The sequence below is a fragment of the Balaenoptera physalus genome, assembly GCF_965194825.1.
Source record: "Balaenoptera physalus genome assembly, chromosome: X".
Taxonomy (NCBI): Eukaryota; Metazoa; Chordata; class Mammalia; order Artiodactyla; family Balaenopteridae; genus Balaenoptera; species Balaenoptera physalus.
The window spans coordinates 83,253,288-83,272,347 of NC_138903.1; the positions used below are offsets into that span (position 1 = coordinate 83,253,288).

The 19,060-nt window shown below is 37.2% G+C and overlaps 1 protein-coding gene across 5 annotated transcripts in view; it reads left to right on the top strand.

The window, feature by feature from the left end:
• Window positions 1-15,316, top strand: part of FAM133A (family with sequence similarity 133 member A) — an 89,773-nt gene extending 74,457 nt beyond the window's left edge. For 4 of the 5 annotated variants that reach the window (XM_082447459.1, XM_082447461.1, XM_082447462.1 and 1 more), the window contains one exon: window positions 12,529-15,316. The gene's annotated coding sequence lies outside the window, so the exon portion shown is untranslated. The remainder of the gene's footprint in view (window positions 1-12,528) is intronic. The other variant, XM_082447460.1, reaches the window with a different exon arrangement.
• The last annotated feature ends 3,744 nt before the right edge of the window (window positions 15,317-19,060 follow it).

Here is a 19,060-nt window from a genome sequence, read left to right on the forward strand (position 1 = left end):
TGGTGAGCAGTACAAGATTGGACTTGGTAACACAGCCACTACAGAGTTGAGAAGATTCATATAATGATCCATTCCAACATTCCTATTTCCCTGGGCCTCTGGCCTCTTTCCTCTAGTGCAGTGGTTCTCAAACATCAGTGTGCATCAGAGTCACCTGGAGGGTTTGTTAAATCACACATTACTGGGTCCCATGCCAAGAGTTCCTGATTAAGTAATTCTGGGGTGGTCCCCAAGAATTTGCAATAAAACAAGTTCCCAGTTTAGGCTGATGATGCTGGTCTAGGGACTACTTTTTGAGAACCACTGCTCCAGTGTATGCCAAGAAAATACTAGCATTTCAACCTCATTAACTGTAGGCCATTGTTTAGTCCAGAATTCAGTTAGCCAATCTAGCAGACTGGTAGTGCTATTCCCAGGTTCTCGAGCGAGCATACTGAATGCTGAATCCTAAGTGAATATACCCATGTCAATGCATTCAGTCTTTTATGTCATAAATCTCATCTTCCTTGGTTTAACATCCTTATGATCCACTCCCATACATGCCCTCTACACTCTTTTATGACCTTAAAGAAAGACACTGATAGGTGATGATTCATAAGGAAGAATAATTTCAGTTTGTGAGGCAACCATTCCTGGTGCTACTCCTGGAAGGGTTTATTCAGAGATATTACGTCCGCTGGAAAGAGAGATTAAGGGATACAGGAACCTGAACTGACCTCACAGGGTGAGAGCCAGGGGAATAAACACTAGGGACTCAGCTCCCTCTCTGCTATCTCCTTCCAGGGCTCTCTTTAGGCCAAACCCACTGGGAGCCAGAGAGCATGGGAGCTTATTGATGTAATCTGTAATGGTTAGACTCCCAGAACATAAGCAAAGGGTAGAGAAGCATGGAGAGCGGAGCTGGTGGGCAAATAGATATTGAGCACAGGAATCCATCTGTTTATGATTAGTCTGCTCCCATGGAAATTTGAACACTAATTGGCCTTCTCTCCTGTCTGCTCTCAAATCTTTTCTTGTCTTGTTGCCTAGGTCCTGAATCCTACTTGATATATCATCACTTCACAACTTGACTGATTCTATAAAGTATTTCAACCTACTAGTCATCTAATGGACTTTTCTTGGTGTGGTAGTCATTAGTGCTATTCAACAGATATTTATGGTTCTCCTCCCAAGCACATGATAATATTTCACTTGTTTACCTCCTTGAAGTGCAGAGTCACTATGTCTACATACCAACACAGATGCTCCTTTATGCTAAGCGTATTCAAAAATTTTCCATAAACAAAAATTAAAAATAATCTCAACTTTTACATATAGAAAAATCATTTACATGTCTACTTTGAACACTCAATGGTCAAAAAGGCTTCATCTAAATTAGGATTAGAAAGAGCTAATAAAAATTGATGGTGACAATAGAGAGTTGGAAGAATTTACAGTTCTACACAATCAACAAACTTGAGCCTCTCAAGTTTGTCAAAAGGAAACTAGACAAGTTAGGTGCATTAAAAAGACATTGGAGCTGGGAGGTTGAAACTGGAGAACTAAAAACTTTAAACTGAAATAAGAAACTGCAATATTAACAGGAAAAAGGTAAAATAAATTTTAGTATAGGCATACAATAAAATAGTATAAACAATTCCATGTTTTGTTTATGGGTAAATAGTGCTTATCCAAGTAATAAGCAAAGTAAAGCTTTTTCCAAGAGCTTTACTTGGAAAAAGCTCTTTAAAAAATTAAAATCCGGTCATGTTGGACTTTTGTTATGAATTATGGCTACAACTATCTTTTCATCGTGTGTATGACACACTGTACTATCAACCACTCAACTCATATGTATAGGTTTTTATAAAATATTCTTGTAAAACTAACTTGACATGACTGGATGATGGTTCATTTTGACAAAATCCATGTTAGAAATAAAAATTGCTAAAATAGTCACACCAAATATGTCTTTCAGGACATTCTTTATACATCATTAACCTATCCTTATCTCAAGCATTTCATTTAAGGAAATTTTTTTCAAAATGTTATGCTCAGATTACATGTGTCAGAATCACATGGGGTACTTGTTAAAAATAGATTCCTGGGCCTCACGCTAGACCATCCGAATCAAACTTTCTAGGTGTTGACCTGAGATTCTTCATTTTTTTCTTAACATCTTTATTGGAGTATAATTGCTTTACAATGGTGTGTTAGTTTCTGCTTTATAACAATGTGAGTCAGCTATGCATATACATATATCCCCATATCTCCTCCCTCTTGCATCTCCCTCCCACCCTCCCTAACCCACCCCTCCAGGTGGTCACAAAGCACCGAGCTGATCTCCCTGTGCGACGCGGCTGCTTCCCACTAGCTATCTATTTTACATTTGGTAGTGTATATATGTCCATGCCACTCTCTCACTTCGTCCCAGCTTACCCTTCCCCGTCCCCGTGTCCTCAAGTCCATTCTCTACGTCTGTGTCTTTATTCCTGTCCTGCCCCTAGGTTCTTCAGAACCATTTTTTTTTTTTAGATTCCATATATATGTGTTAGCATACGGTATTTGTTTTTCTCTTTCTGACTTACTTCACTCTGTATGACAGACTCTAGGTCCATCCACCTAAGTGTCCATCAACAGATGAATGGATAAAGAAGATGTGGCACAGATTCTTCATTTTTAACAAAGGTCTAAGCCAAAACTTCAACACTAACTTCTGAGAAGTAGTTTATGAAATAAAAAGGAAATTAGTGGTAATGTTTGCTATATATGGGGTTTTTACATGAGAATTAGTGAAGTGAAAACTTAATAAATTTGAACTTGACTAGGTAGAATATTAATTCAACACATATTTAAAGAGTACTGACTTTGTGTCAGACACTGCTAGGAACTAGGGATAGAACATTTGTTATGACATGGTCTTAGTGGAGGAGATAGACATACAGGTAGATCATTGTAATTAATTGTAATTAGTGAATTTATAGTGATAGGCACAGAAGAAGGATACCTAACCCAGACTGAGGAAGTCAACAGGGTCTTTTTGGAGGTGGTGACACCTGAGCTGACTCTTAAAGAATGGGTAGAAGATGACTCAGTGAAGGGAGAGATGTTTGAGGTACAATAACCCTTTCGTTATTCCAAACCAAAGGGATGGATGGAACATATTGGGAGGTATTTGACTTGTAGAAGAGTGAACCTGAAAGCCTTATAAGTTAGGTAATTTTCCTACCACTTTTGCTCTCTAATCTCTCCTTCTTTGAAGCTGCCACTTTTTGCCCACCCTTTTCCTAGACTCAGTTTTTAAAAGCTAATATCTTAGGCATTCCCCATCTCTGGGGAGGGATTTGGCACTTCACTCACAGTTTCCCATTCATTTATTCTCTTGTCATCCTGAGTAAATATGTTCTCAGCAAATTCAAAATCATAATAATGACCCATCTAACAACCTAGCTTCACAATGCTGATATCTATCTTTTAGTCCATTAAAGATTCTCACCACCATGCCTGTAATTCCCTCTCATGGCCACACCCAAGGACTTGTAAACATCTGCAAAAGTACAAGCTCTGAATTCTTGAATTCTGAAACTCTTCTCTCATCACATTCTCATATCATCTTTCCACTTCTTCCACTTTCTCATTTCCCACTTTTCAAACTTCTATACAAGCCTTTGATACCTCCCAATTCTCCCAGTCTGTCAGGCTCCTCCAGGTTTCACTACCTGCCCATTCTAACCTAGATATCTTGTCAACTACACCTTTAGGCATACAGCTCTTCAATTTCCATTTTTATTCACCTTCGAACTTATCTATTTTCAAAGAGTCTTGATTTTGTCCCTTCTCATTCTTTACTCTCTATCTGAGGAATCATATCTATTTATGAATATGACACAGTCTTGACGCTGAAGGAGCTCAGAGTCTAGTTTTAATAGACATATATAGAAAGAGATTGATTTAACATAGCAAGGTAAGTTACTTCAACTGTTAACTAGAGGCTGATGTTCCCCAGCTTTACAACTTCAGCCATAACCTCTTGCTCCTAAGCCTCAGACTATATATCCAAACCTCTGCTAGATAACTTTATTTTTATATTCACAGGCACTTCTAACTTGAGATGCCCCAGCTGAACTTGTTATATCCCTATACAATTTTTTGGAGGTCTCAACTTGATGATTTTATCTGGACAGTCAATAGTTGCCTTATCCTCACTATGAAAGAAGCCTCTAACGTTAATTAATTTACTTCTGAGTATTTTTTGCCTGTATAATTCCCTATAAAATGAGAATTGTTATAATAATAATAATTATACACACATATATCGCATAGAGTCATGGAGAGGAACAAAAAGGTTAGTATAGATGTAAAGATCTCGGAACAATGTCTTATATATAGTAAGGGCTACATACATATTTTCTAAATATTATTAAGATAATCAGATATTTTTAATATAGTATGTGACCAAATCATTATTTAGGAGTACACCGTATTTGTTTCTAAGCATTTGGTCTCTTTTGATATTACTAATTTTAAGTTTTGTTATCAAAGGTTAGCCTGTGATGTTTCTGCACAATTGACTTTAAATTTTCTTGGTAGCTTAATATATTATAAATTTTTATATACAAAGAGAAACATTTTGAAAAGAATGTATAATCTCAGTGAGTTATAGACTTCCTCCATGCTATTTAATTTCTGTTTTGTGTTGCCTGTTGTAGATTGATGAATTGAACATATCACACTACAATTTTGTTTCCCTCAATTTCTCTTTGTTTCTAGTACTTTCTAACTTTTGCTTCATATATTTTAGCTTTTCTTTATCTTTGTGTTCAAAGCAGGTCTCTTGTAAGCAACATATTATTGAGTTTTATTTTTAATTCAGTCTGAGGTGTTATATGATTGGACGGGTGAATCTAGGCCACTTACATTCCTTGTGATAATTAATATACTTTGCTGCCAGGTTAGATCACAGTTTGTTTGCTTATTTATTTGCATACAGACATCCAGTTGCTGTTGTAGTACTGAGGTCCTCGTTTCCTTGCTGAGTGACAGCTGAGGCAGGTCTTTGCTCCTAAAGGATACATGTGTTACTTCTCATGCTTTCCATGTGTTCCCCTTCTGCAACAGTGAGTTGAGTCCCTCTCATGCTTTAAATCTTTCTGACATTCCCCTATGCCACATTTCTGACTTCAGACGAAAAAAGTTTGGTGCATTTAAGAGCCCATGTAATTACACTGGGTCTACTTAGGTAATCAAGGATAATCTCTGTATCTTAATGTTGGTGACATTAATTACATCTGCAAATTCCTTTTTGCCATATAATGTAACATATTAATAAATTCCTGGCATTAGGATTGTGGACAATTTGGGGGATATTCTATCTACCACAATACCTCTGGCCCACTAAGATTCATGTCCATCCCAAATGAAAAATATATTCACTTCATCTAAAGGTCCTCAAAGTTCTCATCCCATTGCAACATCAACTGCAAATCCAAAACCCTCACGTAAATCTCAGCAGTTCAATAATCCCAAGTCTCATCATCTAAACCAGTTGTGGATGAGGCTCTGGCTATAATCCATTAAGTTCAACTCTTAGAGCACAGTTTCATTCCATCTGGGGACCTGTGAAACTAAAGAAACAAATTATCTGCTTCCAACATACACTTCTGGCACAGGCGTATGATAGCAGATTATAGATATTCCATTTCCAAAAGGGGATATTGTATAGTAAAAAAGAATCACCAATCCAAATGAGTTTTGAAGTCCAGCCATTCAAGTTCCCTTATCGTTTGATACCTGGAAATAATTTTCTGTAGCTCTCAGCTTGGCCCTCTATGCTCTAAGCTCTTCTCTCTAGTCTCTTGGCTCTGCCCTCTGAGTCATCTTTCATTTTTCATGAGAGGCAGCACATGTTTGCAGCTGAGTAGTTTTATCAGCCTGCTTACTGCCAGTAGCATTTTAGAGGTTCAGCAGCCTTCATTCATTCTGTACTCTCTCTGTCCTTTTCAATCCAAGCTGGCAGTGTCTGTGCTGATATAAAATTTTAAGAACGTTGTTGGTCTCCTGTGGATGTCACAAAGATTCAGCTCATTAGACAGAAGTTAGGTCTACAAATCTTTCTGAGACGATCCCTCCTCTATTTTTGGCTTCTGCTGAGATGTCTGAGAAAATACCCTTAAAATTTCTAGAGGTTCCCTGATTTGTTTGAGGGGATCTGAATCACACTCATTCTTTTCAAAGAGCATTTTGTCTGACTGAATACTCTGACCTTTTAGCACCTGAATACTGTAAGAATTTCTCAAATCATTAAGTCCTGATTCCTTTTTGTTTCACAGTACGTCCCTTAATTTAAGTCTCTCTTCTTGCATTCTACTATAAACATCAAGAAAAAACCATCTTCAACAGTTTGCTTGGAAATCTCATCTAAATGACCAGACTTATTTACAAATTCTGCTGTCTGTATAACTGCAGGACACAATTCCACTGAACTGTCGCCAATCATGACAAGGGTCCGTTGTCTTTCAGTTTCTAAAAACATGTTCCTTATTTCTTTCTGAGCCTTCACCAATAGTATCCTCCAAGTCCAGATTTCATGGTGATGTAGGCTTTCTCTAAAGTGTTTAGGATTTCTTTTAAATTTCCTCTCTTCCTCTGAGCCCTTACAAGCAGCATCCATATTTCTACAACAGGGTATTCAAGGCAATATAGACTTTTTCTATCATGTTCTTCAAAATTCTTCAAACCACCACTTACTATACAATTCCAAACCCACTTGCATATTTTTTTGGTATTTGTTGTATAACTGCTCCACTTCTGATACCAAGATATGCGTTCTTTTTCCACTGCTGCCTTAACAAATTACCACAAATGTAACATCTTAAAACAACACTCATTTATTATCTCACAGTTCTGTAGGTCAGAAACCCAGGCACAACATGGCTCAGCTGGGTCCTCTGTGCAAGGCCTCACAAAACCCAAGTCAAGGTGTCAGCAGAACTGCATTGCTTACTGAAGGATCTGGGAAAGAATCTGCTTCCAAGCTTATGCAGGTGTTGGCCAAATACATTTCCTTGCTGGACCACTAAAAAGTCCCCATTTCCTTGCTGACTGTGAGCTGGAGCCAATCTTTGCTTCTAGAAGCGGCCCTCAAGCCTTCTCATGCTTTCCATGTGTCTTCCTCCAGCAATGACACGTTGAGTCCTTGCATACTTTAAATCTCTCTGACTTCTCTTTCCTCTGATTCCGACTTCAGCCATGACTTTAATTGCATACGCACTGTCCCTTTTGCTATGTAACATACCATATTCACAGGTTCCAAGGATTAGTGCATGGACATCTTTGGTGGCCATTCTACCTACCTCAATATTTTAAAGAAGTTAACAGGAGGAAAAATAGGCTATTATATTTGCCTTCTGGTAGTTGCTTTTTACAGTTTTCCCAGAGGTTTTAGTTGTAATCAGTGGAAGAGAGAGGCTATAGTTGACTTACTCAATCTTGGCTGGCACCAGAAGTCCTAATCTTTGATTTTTAATTGATTAATTAAAAAACAAGTGTTTATTGAGTAACTTCTATGCACTTAGCACTGTAAGATACCAGGCATAAAAGATAGGATGTTGTTCCTGACCTTAAAGAACTGGTAGTCTTTGTAGTGAAGAATAAAAGCTCATTACATTCTGAGATTCAGGAAATCTAAGCTCTATTCCGTTTTTAAAGAACAATTTTTTGGCAAGTTATTTGACTCTGTCCTCATATAGTTGTAATTCATTAACAGACTTTCATCAGAATAAGAACAAGGCGGCTCTTGAAATATCAACATATTCATGAATAGCTAATTTAATTTTCTGATTGACCTTAAAAGGCTGTACCAGTTGCAAAAAGAAAAAAAAAATCAGTTATTTGAAAACTGCTGCTATAGAAACAGCCTTATTTCAGCACTTCCAAAAGGTTATTTGTGTGAGTTTGAGGGTGAAGTTTAGGGAGAGAATGAGAGCTAAAAAGAAAGCATGCACACATACAAAAGGGATTTTACAAATATATATTAGAGAAAAGAAATATGAAAGAAAGAATGAGATGGAAAGAAAAGAATGAGAAATTGAATGAACATGTGAGGAATTCTTCCAAGGCTGAGGTAGTGGCTTTAGTTGCAGAGTCAGTGCCATAAAGGAGACAGTGCTAGTTGTTTGGTTAACAGCTCACAGAAGGAATTAGCCATTCTATTCTCAACATTGTAAGAAGAAACTGCTACTGTTCATAATGAGTGCTTCAGGAAGATTTCTCTGGTACTGGGTTCTTAGGAAATGATCTCCTTGACATAACAAAGTAGCACCAGTGAATTGATTAAGAGCCCAGTTTCTGAAGATAGATGGTCTAGATTTGAATCCTGGTTCCAAACCATCTGTGAATACTTGGGCAAGTTACTTAACCTCCCTGTGCCTCTGTGTCCTGATCTGTGGGATGGGAACATTAATAATAGCACCTGTCTTATTACGTTATTGTGAGGATTAGATGAGTTTTACATGTAAAAACTTAGAATAGTACTTGGCAGAAAGTGAATACTGTGCTAGTTATTATTATTACTGCAGCCAGCAACAATAGCAAGCAGAAAGTTAGGTCTGATTTCCTCTCTTTAGGCTGTTGCAAAAGCAGACTTATCTGGTACTTAGGAGACAATGTACAGCCAGCAGGACATATTCTCCACCTCAGTCATGACCTTTTGGAGCTTTGCAGGTAACTTAAAGGAAGACAAAGACACTTGGCAAACAGAACATTAAAATATTCTCTTGATTTCATAGTGTCTTCAATGCCATAGGCTATGAGACAAAGTCCTAGTTCAAGTCTGACTGATAGTGAAAGAGGAGACAAAAAGAAAGACATATGTTTTCACCAAGCTCCACTAGAAAGTAAACTTTATGAAGGTAGGGATTTTCTTTTGTTTTGTTTTGGTCATTGATGTATCACAAGCTCCTAGAACAGTGCCTGGTACACAGTAGTTACCCAGTAAATATCTGTTGAATGAGTGAATGTTATAAGCAGTTCCAAGTACCCTCCGAGTTTCACGCCCTCCTACAACATAATGCTAATCATTCATATGATGTTGGGATAGAGAGCCAGTAGGGGGAACTTACTTCCAAGAGTGAAGATAATCAATGAGTAAATTTCTCCCATCATCCTAAAAGTTGTAAAATCCTATTTTAACCAAAAGCTTCCTCTTGTCCTTTGATACTCCAGATAGGCCATGACCAGACATCTAGGGGTCCCAAGCTAGCTGTTGAAAATCCTACATTTATCCACTTTTCCTAATATGTAGCCTTTTTTTTTTTAATAGGTGGAGGTCAATAGTGTTCTAACTTAATTAATTGTGAATTAAGGGAAAAAATAACAGTCATTATGCAGATGTCTGCCCATTCAAAGCAATCAAGCCTTAAATTCATTAGCTCCTTCATTTTTCTAATGCAGTGCTTTTCAAATTTTAGCATGGGTCAGAATCTTCTGGAAGGAATGTTAAAACACAGATTGCTGGCCTTCAATCACAGCATTTCTGATCAGTTGTTCTGGGATGGGGACCCAATAATTTACATTAAAATATTTTTAATTGAAAAATAGTTGATTTACAATGTTTCAGGTGTACAGCAAAGTGATTCAGTTTTATATATATATATTCTTTTTCAGATTCTTTCCCACTCTAGGTTATTATAAGATATTGAATATAGTTCTCTGTGCTATACAGTAGGTCCTTGTTGTTTATTTTATATATAGTAGTGTGTATATGTTAACCCCAAACTCCTAATTTATCCCTCCCCACCACCTTTCCCCTTTGGTAACCATAAGTTTGTTTTTGCAGTCTGTGAGTCTGTTTCTGTTTTGTAAATAAGTTCATTTGTATCGTTTTTTTAGATTCCTGACATAAGTGATATCATATGATATTTGCCTTTCTCTGTCTGACTTACTTCACTTAGTATGATAATCTCTAGGTCCATCCATGTTGCTGTAAATGGCATTATTTCATTCTTTTTTATGGCTGAGTAATAGTCCATTGTATATATGTACCACATCTTCTTTATCCATTACTCTGTTGATGGACATTTAGGTTGCTTCCATGTCTTGGCTACTGTAAGCAGCGCTGCAATGAACATTGGGTTACATGTATCCTTTCAAATTAGAGTTTTCTTTGGATATATGCCCTGGAGTGGGATTGCTGGATCATATGGTGGCTCTATTTTTAGTTTTTTAAGGAACCTGCACACTCTTCTCCATAGTGGCTGCACCAATTTACATTCCCACCAACAGTGTAGTAGGGTTCTCTTTTCTCCACACCCTCTCCAGCATTTATTGTTTGTAGACTATTTGATGATGGCCATTCTGACCGGAATTTGCATTTTTAACAAGTGCCAGGCTGATGCTGCTGAGGCTGATCCAGAGACCACACTTTGAATGACACTGATCTCACAAGAAAATTGAGTGCCAGCTATATTTCAGGCAATATCCTGGATGTTGGGGATATGGTATGTATCCTCATGAAGCTTAAAATATAATGTGGGAAATAGACAAAAAATATAATATCAGGTATGAAAAGTGTCATGAAGAAAATAAAAGCCAGCATGCTAATGGGATAGAAAGTGATGGGATGCTTTTATAGACAGAGTAGTCAGGAAAGATCTCTGTGCTGAGTGGTATTTCAGCAGACATCTTAATGAATCTGAGCCAATGCGGGAGGAATGAAATTCCTTAAACCACTCTAGAATTAACATCAGTTCTTCTTTTGATTTTTAATATTGTATTTCATAAATTCTATTTTCAAGATAGAGTTTTGGTGACAATCCTTTAGAATCTTCTGAGATATTTAGCAGTTGGATAAAATACTTAATATTTTATCTGTTCAGAACAAAGAAAAACACATTTCCCCCCTGTCTTTAAGATCTAGGTTGTTCCCTGCCTCTCTAGGAGGCAGTGATAACGGTCCTCATTGTGTACAAAGGAATGGACTCTAAAAGGGTCAGACATGACCTTCATTATAAAAGAAAACCAGGCTATTTAGGCAAATCTTTAATATTTTGAAGGACTCAGAAATGGCAGCCTTCTTCACGGGGTTCCTCAGCATCCTTAACAAAGACAGATTCCCAGATTTCTCCTCAGGCAAAAATGGACTCTGGTCTGGTATGTTATGTTGAAATGTAGTTTTCCTCTTGTCTCAGTGTGGATCTCTATCCCTCAGTTTTTCCTTTTTGTGCTTCGGTTTGTAACAAGGAAGAGCTAAATTTGACTCCATGTTGGATCTGTTTCTTTGACTTTAACCTTTGCTTTTCGTTGCTTTTGTTATTATAATCATACATAAAGGCCTGCCTCAGGGAGCCCTGCCCCTCTGCTGTTCAGCTCACAGGGAGACAATCTGACCCTACCCTCCTGTGAATGGCTGTAAGAAAAAAGAAACTAACACATCCCCTCACCGAGGCTGGTCATTCCAGATGTTTTGCAAGACTGATGACCCTTTTACTTTACTTCCTCACTGCCTCTCCCTCTCTGATTCTATAAAAGAAAGTGGCATCCAGACCCCAGTAAGATGGTTTTTCAGAGACACTAGTCTGCCATCTTCTCGGTCTGCTGGCTTTCTGAATAAAGTCATACTCCTTGCCTCAACACCTCGTCTCTGATTCATTTTGCCTGTTGTGTGGTGAGCAGAGCGAGCTTGGACTCGGTAACAGGTTTTATCCCTTCTTTGAGTCAACCCTCAGTTATGGTTTCTCTGTTGCATACTGTACAATCCACTGCCTCAATTCTTCTTTCTTAAAATAAACATAGGAAAAAACATGGAATTTATTAAGTATGCCATTGAAAAAACATTTCTGCACTTTCCAAGAGGCAATGATGTAAACTGGGCCAAGTATATCAACTTTGAGTCAGACCTGGTGGCATCCCTGTTGTTCTTTACAAATTATATTTTCCATCTGAGCTGATTTCTTGATTTCTGAAATGAGGATGAAGAACTATAAGACATTCTCTAAAAGTATACCTTTTCTTTTGGGTAAGAAATTCCATGTGTTTACTCATCCTCCTATTATATTGTGCTTTGCTTCTGGAGCTAACCTTCTGTATGCAGGAATAACTCACATCTACACCCAGAGCAGGTAAGAGGGGGGCATTCTGAATGATTTTTTTCTCTCACATCCCTTACTCAGATATTACCTTCATCTTGATGAACAATAGGGGACTTAGTGGATTATCCAATCCAGGCTCTGTTTCCCATGTCTCCCCTCCTGGCATGCTTCTCCTTGGAGCATTTCCTCTTAGCCTCAACCTATAGGCTTTTCTTTAGCTTTTCTTCTTTTCTTGATCTTGACACCGTTCACACACACACACACACACACACACACACAATAAGCCTTTTGCTCTGTTGGACTCCAGGTTTTTCTAGATTCATTTTACATACCCAGTTGCTAAGACATTTATTCTTTTGCTCATTATGCCATACAAATATTTAAAAAATCACCATTTTAGTTATTTATCAGTTTTCTGCTTAGCTTACCTACTATTTTCATATTTTTCTGATTGATACTTTAGGATGCAACCATCTGGAGTGTTGAGACCCATAACAAGCAGAGTTTCTTAACTCTGTATCAACAGCAAATCCTGCTTCAAAATGTAATCATTTGAAAGAGGAAATCAGTTCTGCTGCTTATGCAGCTATGTGAGCATAAAGAAAAATGTGTTTTAAAAGCAACAAGTTATGAAAGGTACTTGTTAGAATCAATTACTAGCTGCAATTGAATGAGGTTTACAATCATAATTTTTCTTACTGGCCATTTATTATATCAGTTCCCTGAAAGAATGGAAGTGACACTATTTAACAATTTTCAAAGGAAAAAAAATGATGTTCTAAAATTTCTCCTTAATTATCTGAATTTCAGCGTTTTATTTGCTTGCCTGTCTTATTTGTTTTGCCTTTGTAGTAACACATTTATCTAAATTTACTCAGTGCCAAGATTCTGTGCAGTTCGACAATCATTTGGGCAAGGAGGACATTATGCAGGAAGATTCTGCTGAAATGAGAGGAGCAGTTGTCAAGGAAGTTCACATAATTAGACAGTGGCAAGGTGTGTGCCAAATATGCAGGCATAAGCAGATATAGGAGGAGCCAAAAACATTTGCATTCATGCTTCTTTCATGTTCCTCCATGTCAAGCTGCTAACTCTAAGTTGGGAAGACATTATACACACAGATTAAATCAATTTACAGACACAAAGTGGTTGACAAATGCATCTTAAAATAGCACCTGGGGAACAAATGAATATAGAAGAAAGAAAGACCTTAGTCAAGGAATGTATTCTGCAACCTCTAATGGTGACTGATGCCAAGTTTACAGAACCCTTGGATCAAGCTCCTCTTTTTCTGAGACTGAATTAAGGACATTATTGAAGTATGCCATGGATACTTAAAACACTGAGGCAGACATTAGAGGGAGTGGGGTAGGATGTGGATGCAGAACTACTCTTTGATAAGAAGGTAGCTGATATCTTACCCAAAGATGGCTCAACACGACTTGATTAAAATTTCAGTATTAGCCACATCTTTGCAAGACATTAAAGACTCTTGTTAAAATACTTGAGCTAGATAGGAGTAGAAATCATTAATTCATATTAATTAATATTTATTGAGAGCCCACTATGCACTTGATGCCGTGCCTGGTGTGGTTGGTACAACAATGAACAGAACTGGGTCTCTGACTTCAAGGAATTTCTAGTCTGACAGGGGAAGTGGACAAGTAAACGTGCCATTAAATACAAGTTGAATGGTGTGGGTAGGGGTGATGGGCTAAGTATATGTGGCTAAAAGATCACAGAGGAGGGCCACCTTACTCAAATGGAGGTTGGGTCAGGAATGGCTTCCGAGAGGAAGTAATGTCTGAGCTGAGGCAAATAGCACAGATAAGGTTGAAATAGTGAGTAGGAGGTCACTTACATAAAGGGATTAGAGATAGAGGGGAATTTTCCTTTTCTTAACGGTATTCTTTTTAATTAAAAAATAATTTTAATTGAAGTATAGTTGATTTACAATGTTGCGTTAGTTTCAGGTGTACAGCAAAGTGATTCAGTTATACATACATATATATATACACATATATGTATGTACATATACATATATTCTTTTTCAGATTGTTTTCCATTATAGGTTATCACAAAATGTTGAGTATAGTTCCCTGTGCTATACAGTAGGTCCTTGTTGGTTATCTATTTTATATATAGTGTGTATATGTTAATCCCAAACTCTTAATTTATCCCTCCCCCCACCAACCTTTCCCCTTTGGTAACCATAAGTTTGTTTTCTATGTCTGTGGGTCTATTTCTGTTTTGTAACTAAGTTCATTTGTATCATTTTTTTTTTTTAGATTCTGCATACAACGATAGCATATGATATTTGTCTTTCTCTGGCTGGCTTACTTCACTTAGTATGATCTCCAGGTCCATCCATGTTGCTGCAAATGGCATTATTTCATTCTTCTATATGGCTGAGTAATTTTCTATTTTATATATATATATATATATATACACACATACATATATATACGTATATATACACACCATATCTTCTTTATTTTCAGTAGAAGATTTTACTAAATTAATATCTATTAGGTGGGTAAAGGAAGTAACAGACAAATAAATGGAGAGCAACGCATGAGGTGGTATGCATACACACACGTGCAAACAAAAGTCATTCAATATTTTGGTTCCTTGGCATGCCATTTAAGATCAACACCATTTTGACCCTCAGCTTCCATTGTAATTTCATTTTTTATAATCCTGCCAATCCTAAACCTCCTCAATTTAGACAATATTTTCATCATAAAACAGAATTATTGTGTTCTAATTTTGCTTTTCTGTTTTGTTATTGTGGTTTTGTTTTAATTTCTTGAGATTAAGTTTGTGATCTATTCCCTCTTACATGTTTAAACTTGTCAGATATTTAAGAAACAACAAACCTCACATTCTGAAATAGCAGATTGGAGGCTTTAATTGTACTCCTGCAAGATATTTAAGATATAACATTGCAATGTTCAAAAAAGAGATGTATTGCGGGGCTTCCCTGGTGGTGCAGTGGTTGAGAATCTGCCTGCCAATGCAGGGGACACGGGTTTGAGCCCTGGTCTGGGAAGATCCCACATGCCGCGGAGCAACTGGGCCCGTGAGCCACAACTACTGAGCCTGCGCGTCTGGAGCCTGTGCTCCGCAACAAGAGAGGCCGCAATAGTGAGAGGCCCGCGCACCGCGATGAAGAGTGGCCCCCGCTTGCCGCAACTAGAGAAAGCCCTCGCACAGAAACGAAGACCCAACACAGCCAAAAATAAATAAATAAGTTAATTAATTAAAAAAAAAAAGAGATGTACTGAAAATCAATGTATCTTTAGGGCTTCAGAGCCTTATATCATAAGGAGAGAGCAATTTGGAAGGATATTTTAGCAGTATGTTCTGTTGTCTGGCTATCTCCTGAACTGGAATGATTTACATATGACAATTGTAGTGTATATGCTTAATTAATTTTCTTTCTCAGATATTATTATGAAAGGAAGACAAAAATCCCAATGAGATAGAACTATGCACAACTAGAATGGCTAAAATTAAAAAGACTGGAAATGCCAAGTTTTGGCAGGGATGTGTAGCAATTAGAACCCTCATTCTTTGCTAGTGGGAATGAAAAATGGTACATCCCCTGTGATAAACACTTTGACAGGTTCCTAAATTGTTAAACATCCACCTATCATATGATCCAGCCATTGCACTCCTAGGTAATTACACAAGAGAAAAAGAAACATATGTCTATACTGAGACCTTATATGAATGTTCATAGCAGCATTATTCATAAAAGCCACAAAATGGAAACAGTTCAGCTGTCCATCAATAGGTAATGGATAATGGATTAAAAGAATTGAGTTATCTACATACAATGTACTACCTGTCAGCAATAACATGCAATGATATAAATGAATCTTGAAAGAATTATGCTAAGTAACAAAAGCCAGACATGAAAGACTGCATACTGTATGATTCCATATATATGAGTTTCTAGAAAAAGCAAAACTATAGGGACAAAAAAATAGATGAGTAGTTTCCAGAGCCTGGGGGTTTGTAGAGCAAATTTATTACAAAGGAACACAAGGAAACTTTCTGGGATGATGGAAATAGTCTATATCTTGAGTATGATGTTGATTACATGACTGTATACATTTGTCAAAACCCATTGAAATGTGCATTTTTAAGGGGAAAATTTTATTTTATATAAATTATACCTCAAGAATTAAAAAGATAGACAACAGCTTTGAATTGTGTATTTTCTTACTATCTAAGATAATCTGTAAAAAATTAACCATAGTCCCTAATAATGCTATAGAATGTGGGCTGGAGTAAACCTTATAATGAACAACCTGCCTTTTGTTCTTCTCATTCCCTAGTAATAAGTCAGGTAGTTAAGGAGGCACCTCCAATTTCCAGTTAGGATATTTGGTAGGCAGTGAGCAGTTCTAGATTTCATGACTCAGTAAGAAAGAGAGCAAGGATATTTGTATGAGTTGGAATTACCTTATATCAGTTGCTAGTTGCTTATGAATCAGTTTAGTAGGTCATGACAATTTGTTTTTATTTTTTAAATAGAATAAAGGACAATTGAAGATATAAGATTACATCTCAAGTAATAAGTATTGCTTTGTTGAACTTTTGGTTTTTATGTGTGTGTATGTTTGTGTGTGTTTATACATGTGTGTATATATACACACACACATATATAATACATGTATATATGTAACTGAGCAGGACCCTAGGAGGCCTTCCCAGAATAGACCCCCACCCACATCCTCCGCCTGCCTTCGTCTGTAGAAAAACTTTAGTCAAAGAATAAATTTAATCAGAGAAATGAGAAAGTGCAGAAAGAAATGAAAACAGTCAAGCAAGAAAAAATAATAATACTTTAGCCATTAAACGAAGTCAAGGACCTTTAGTTCTTCCTCAAGAGCAATAGATAATATTCTGAGCCATGTCCTTTGAGCTGTTTTGTAGATACTGAAACCCCCACCTAGTGGAAGAAGTTAACTGTCTGCTGCCCACAAGCATGTAGACCCCAGACCGGTTGGAACCAGAACGTTGGTGATGCTGAGTCCCAATTACCTCACCACCAACCAATCAGGAGAATGTCCACGAGCTGATCATACCCTACACCTTGAACACTATAAGACTCCTCACTACCCCCTCCAGGGTGGGACACACAGTCTTGAGGGCATTAGCCCACTATGGCCCCCTTTGCCTGGCAAAGCAATAAAGCTATTTCTTTCTACTTTACCCAAAACTCTGTCTTGGAGATTTAATCCGGCACCAGTGTATAGAGGCCAAAATTCAGCAACATATATATATTATATATTATATTATATATATTCCATGTATATACATACAATATACATTCCATATATAGTGGAAATGCATACTTATGTGTGTGCATGTGTGTGTGTAATGATTCAAGATATAAAATATATTTTTTATAATATATTTCAATAAAAAATACTTGAAAGCTTGAATGCCAGTACCTTATATAGCAATAGATATTTGAGTGTTGATATGGCTTCTCCTAAACCTAACGGGATAATAGGCAGAGAGTCTGTGTCTCAGACTCCTCTGACATGGCCAGGTCTGCATTCTGCATGACCATGAAATATATGGTGTGCCTCCATGTGGAACTAATAAGGCAAGGAGGACTTACATCCACCAACTCATTTGTATCCTAGTTGGGCCTAGCTAACTAGGGACCAGTATGCCTTTTGCAGCACTTCCTAAGTAGCCATTGGTCAAAACCCAGAGCTAATGTGCTTACAAGGACTAACCTGAGGACAAATGGCCGACTGCATTATGTGGTATGAAAGGTACAGGTTAAACATTGTTCCCCCTCAAAAGTCTTCTTTTGAAATGGAATTATTTCTGAGGAGGCTACCAAAGAGTGTTTGATATAGAGAACTTTATTGGTAATTATTAGTATATTTGATGCTTTCTTTTTCTGGAATGGAAGAGCAGTAAGTGTAGCAGGAAGGCACTTGATATCTAAGAGATAAGAGAAATAAAAAAATCTGGCAAATATTTTAAAAGATAGTAAGATGGGCTGTATCAAAGGTCACTATCACATAATTTATTTTTTTGTACAGAGCCAGTTCTAGAGGCTGTTCAATTTATTTTCCTGATGACCTAGTGATCTTTTCTGTGACTCATAGTCATACCAACCAGCTATCTTTAAACAAAAATATCTGTTTTTGATTACAAGGGGAATTGGGCAAGAGTAGAGTATCCATGTACCTCTATGCAACCTCCATCCCATTCATCCAACTGGAAATACTCTGAACCATCTATAACATCTATCTCTATCTCTATATCTATCTATCTATCTATCTATCTATCTATCTATCTATCTATCTATCTACCTACCTACCTGTGAAAAGGAACACATTTCCATTACAGGGGGAAAACAAGCTTCCTAATGATTAAACAGTGAGTTGGGTCAAAATTTTCTGATGACACCCCAATATGTATTATAACATCATTCTCTTTCACTCTTTTATTTGAGATAAATGAAAATAACCATTACTGGCATGGAATAAGAATTCTTTGAAATTCTAGTCAAACAAAAACTTTGGCTGTTTCTGGCTTATCTTACTGTAACAATACTGATTCAATTTGTGAAAATTGTATGATATTATTGGATCGAGTTGGTGCTTATCTCCTGAATTAAAAGTAAAGCATTGTGATGTGTCCTTCTGGGTGTCCCTCTCTCTAAATGACTTCAAGATTACCAGTTTCACTGATGCCATGGTATTAAGCTACCTAAGTAATGGCAACCCATTTTCCTGAAGTATAAGCTACTTCAGGGCAGGGAGTAGATCTGATCCCTCTCTGAATGCTCAGTGCTCAGTTCAGTGTCTGGCACAGTGGAAGGGAGCAAGAAATGTTTTTGAGTTAACTGCTTCAATTGCTTTATATGAGCTTACAGATGGAGAAAGGGATGAAAGGGAATGATCATATCTAATAAATAAGTTATGGCCAGGGGAGTAGTTTTTACTGAAAAACTG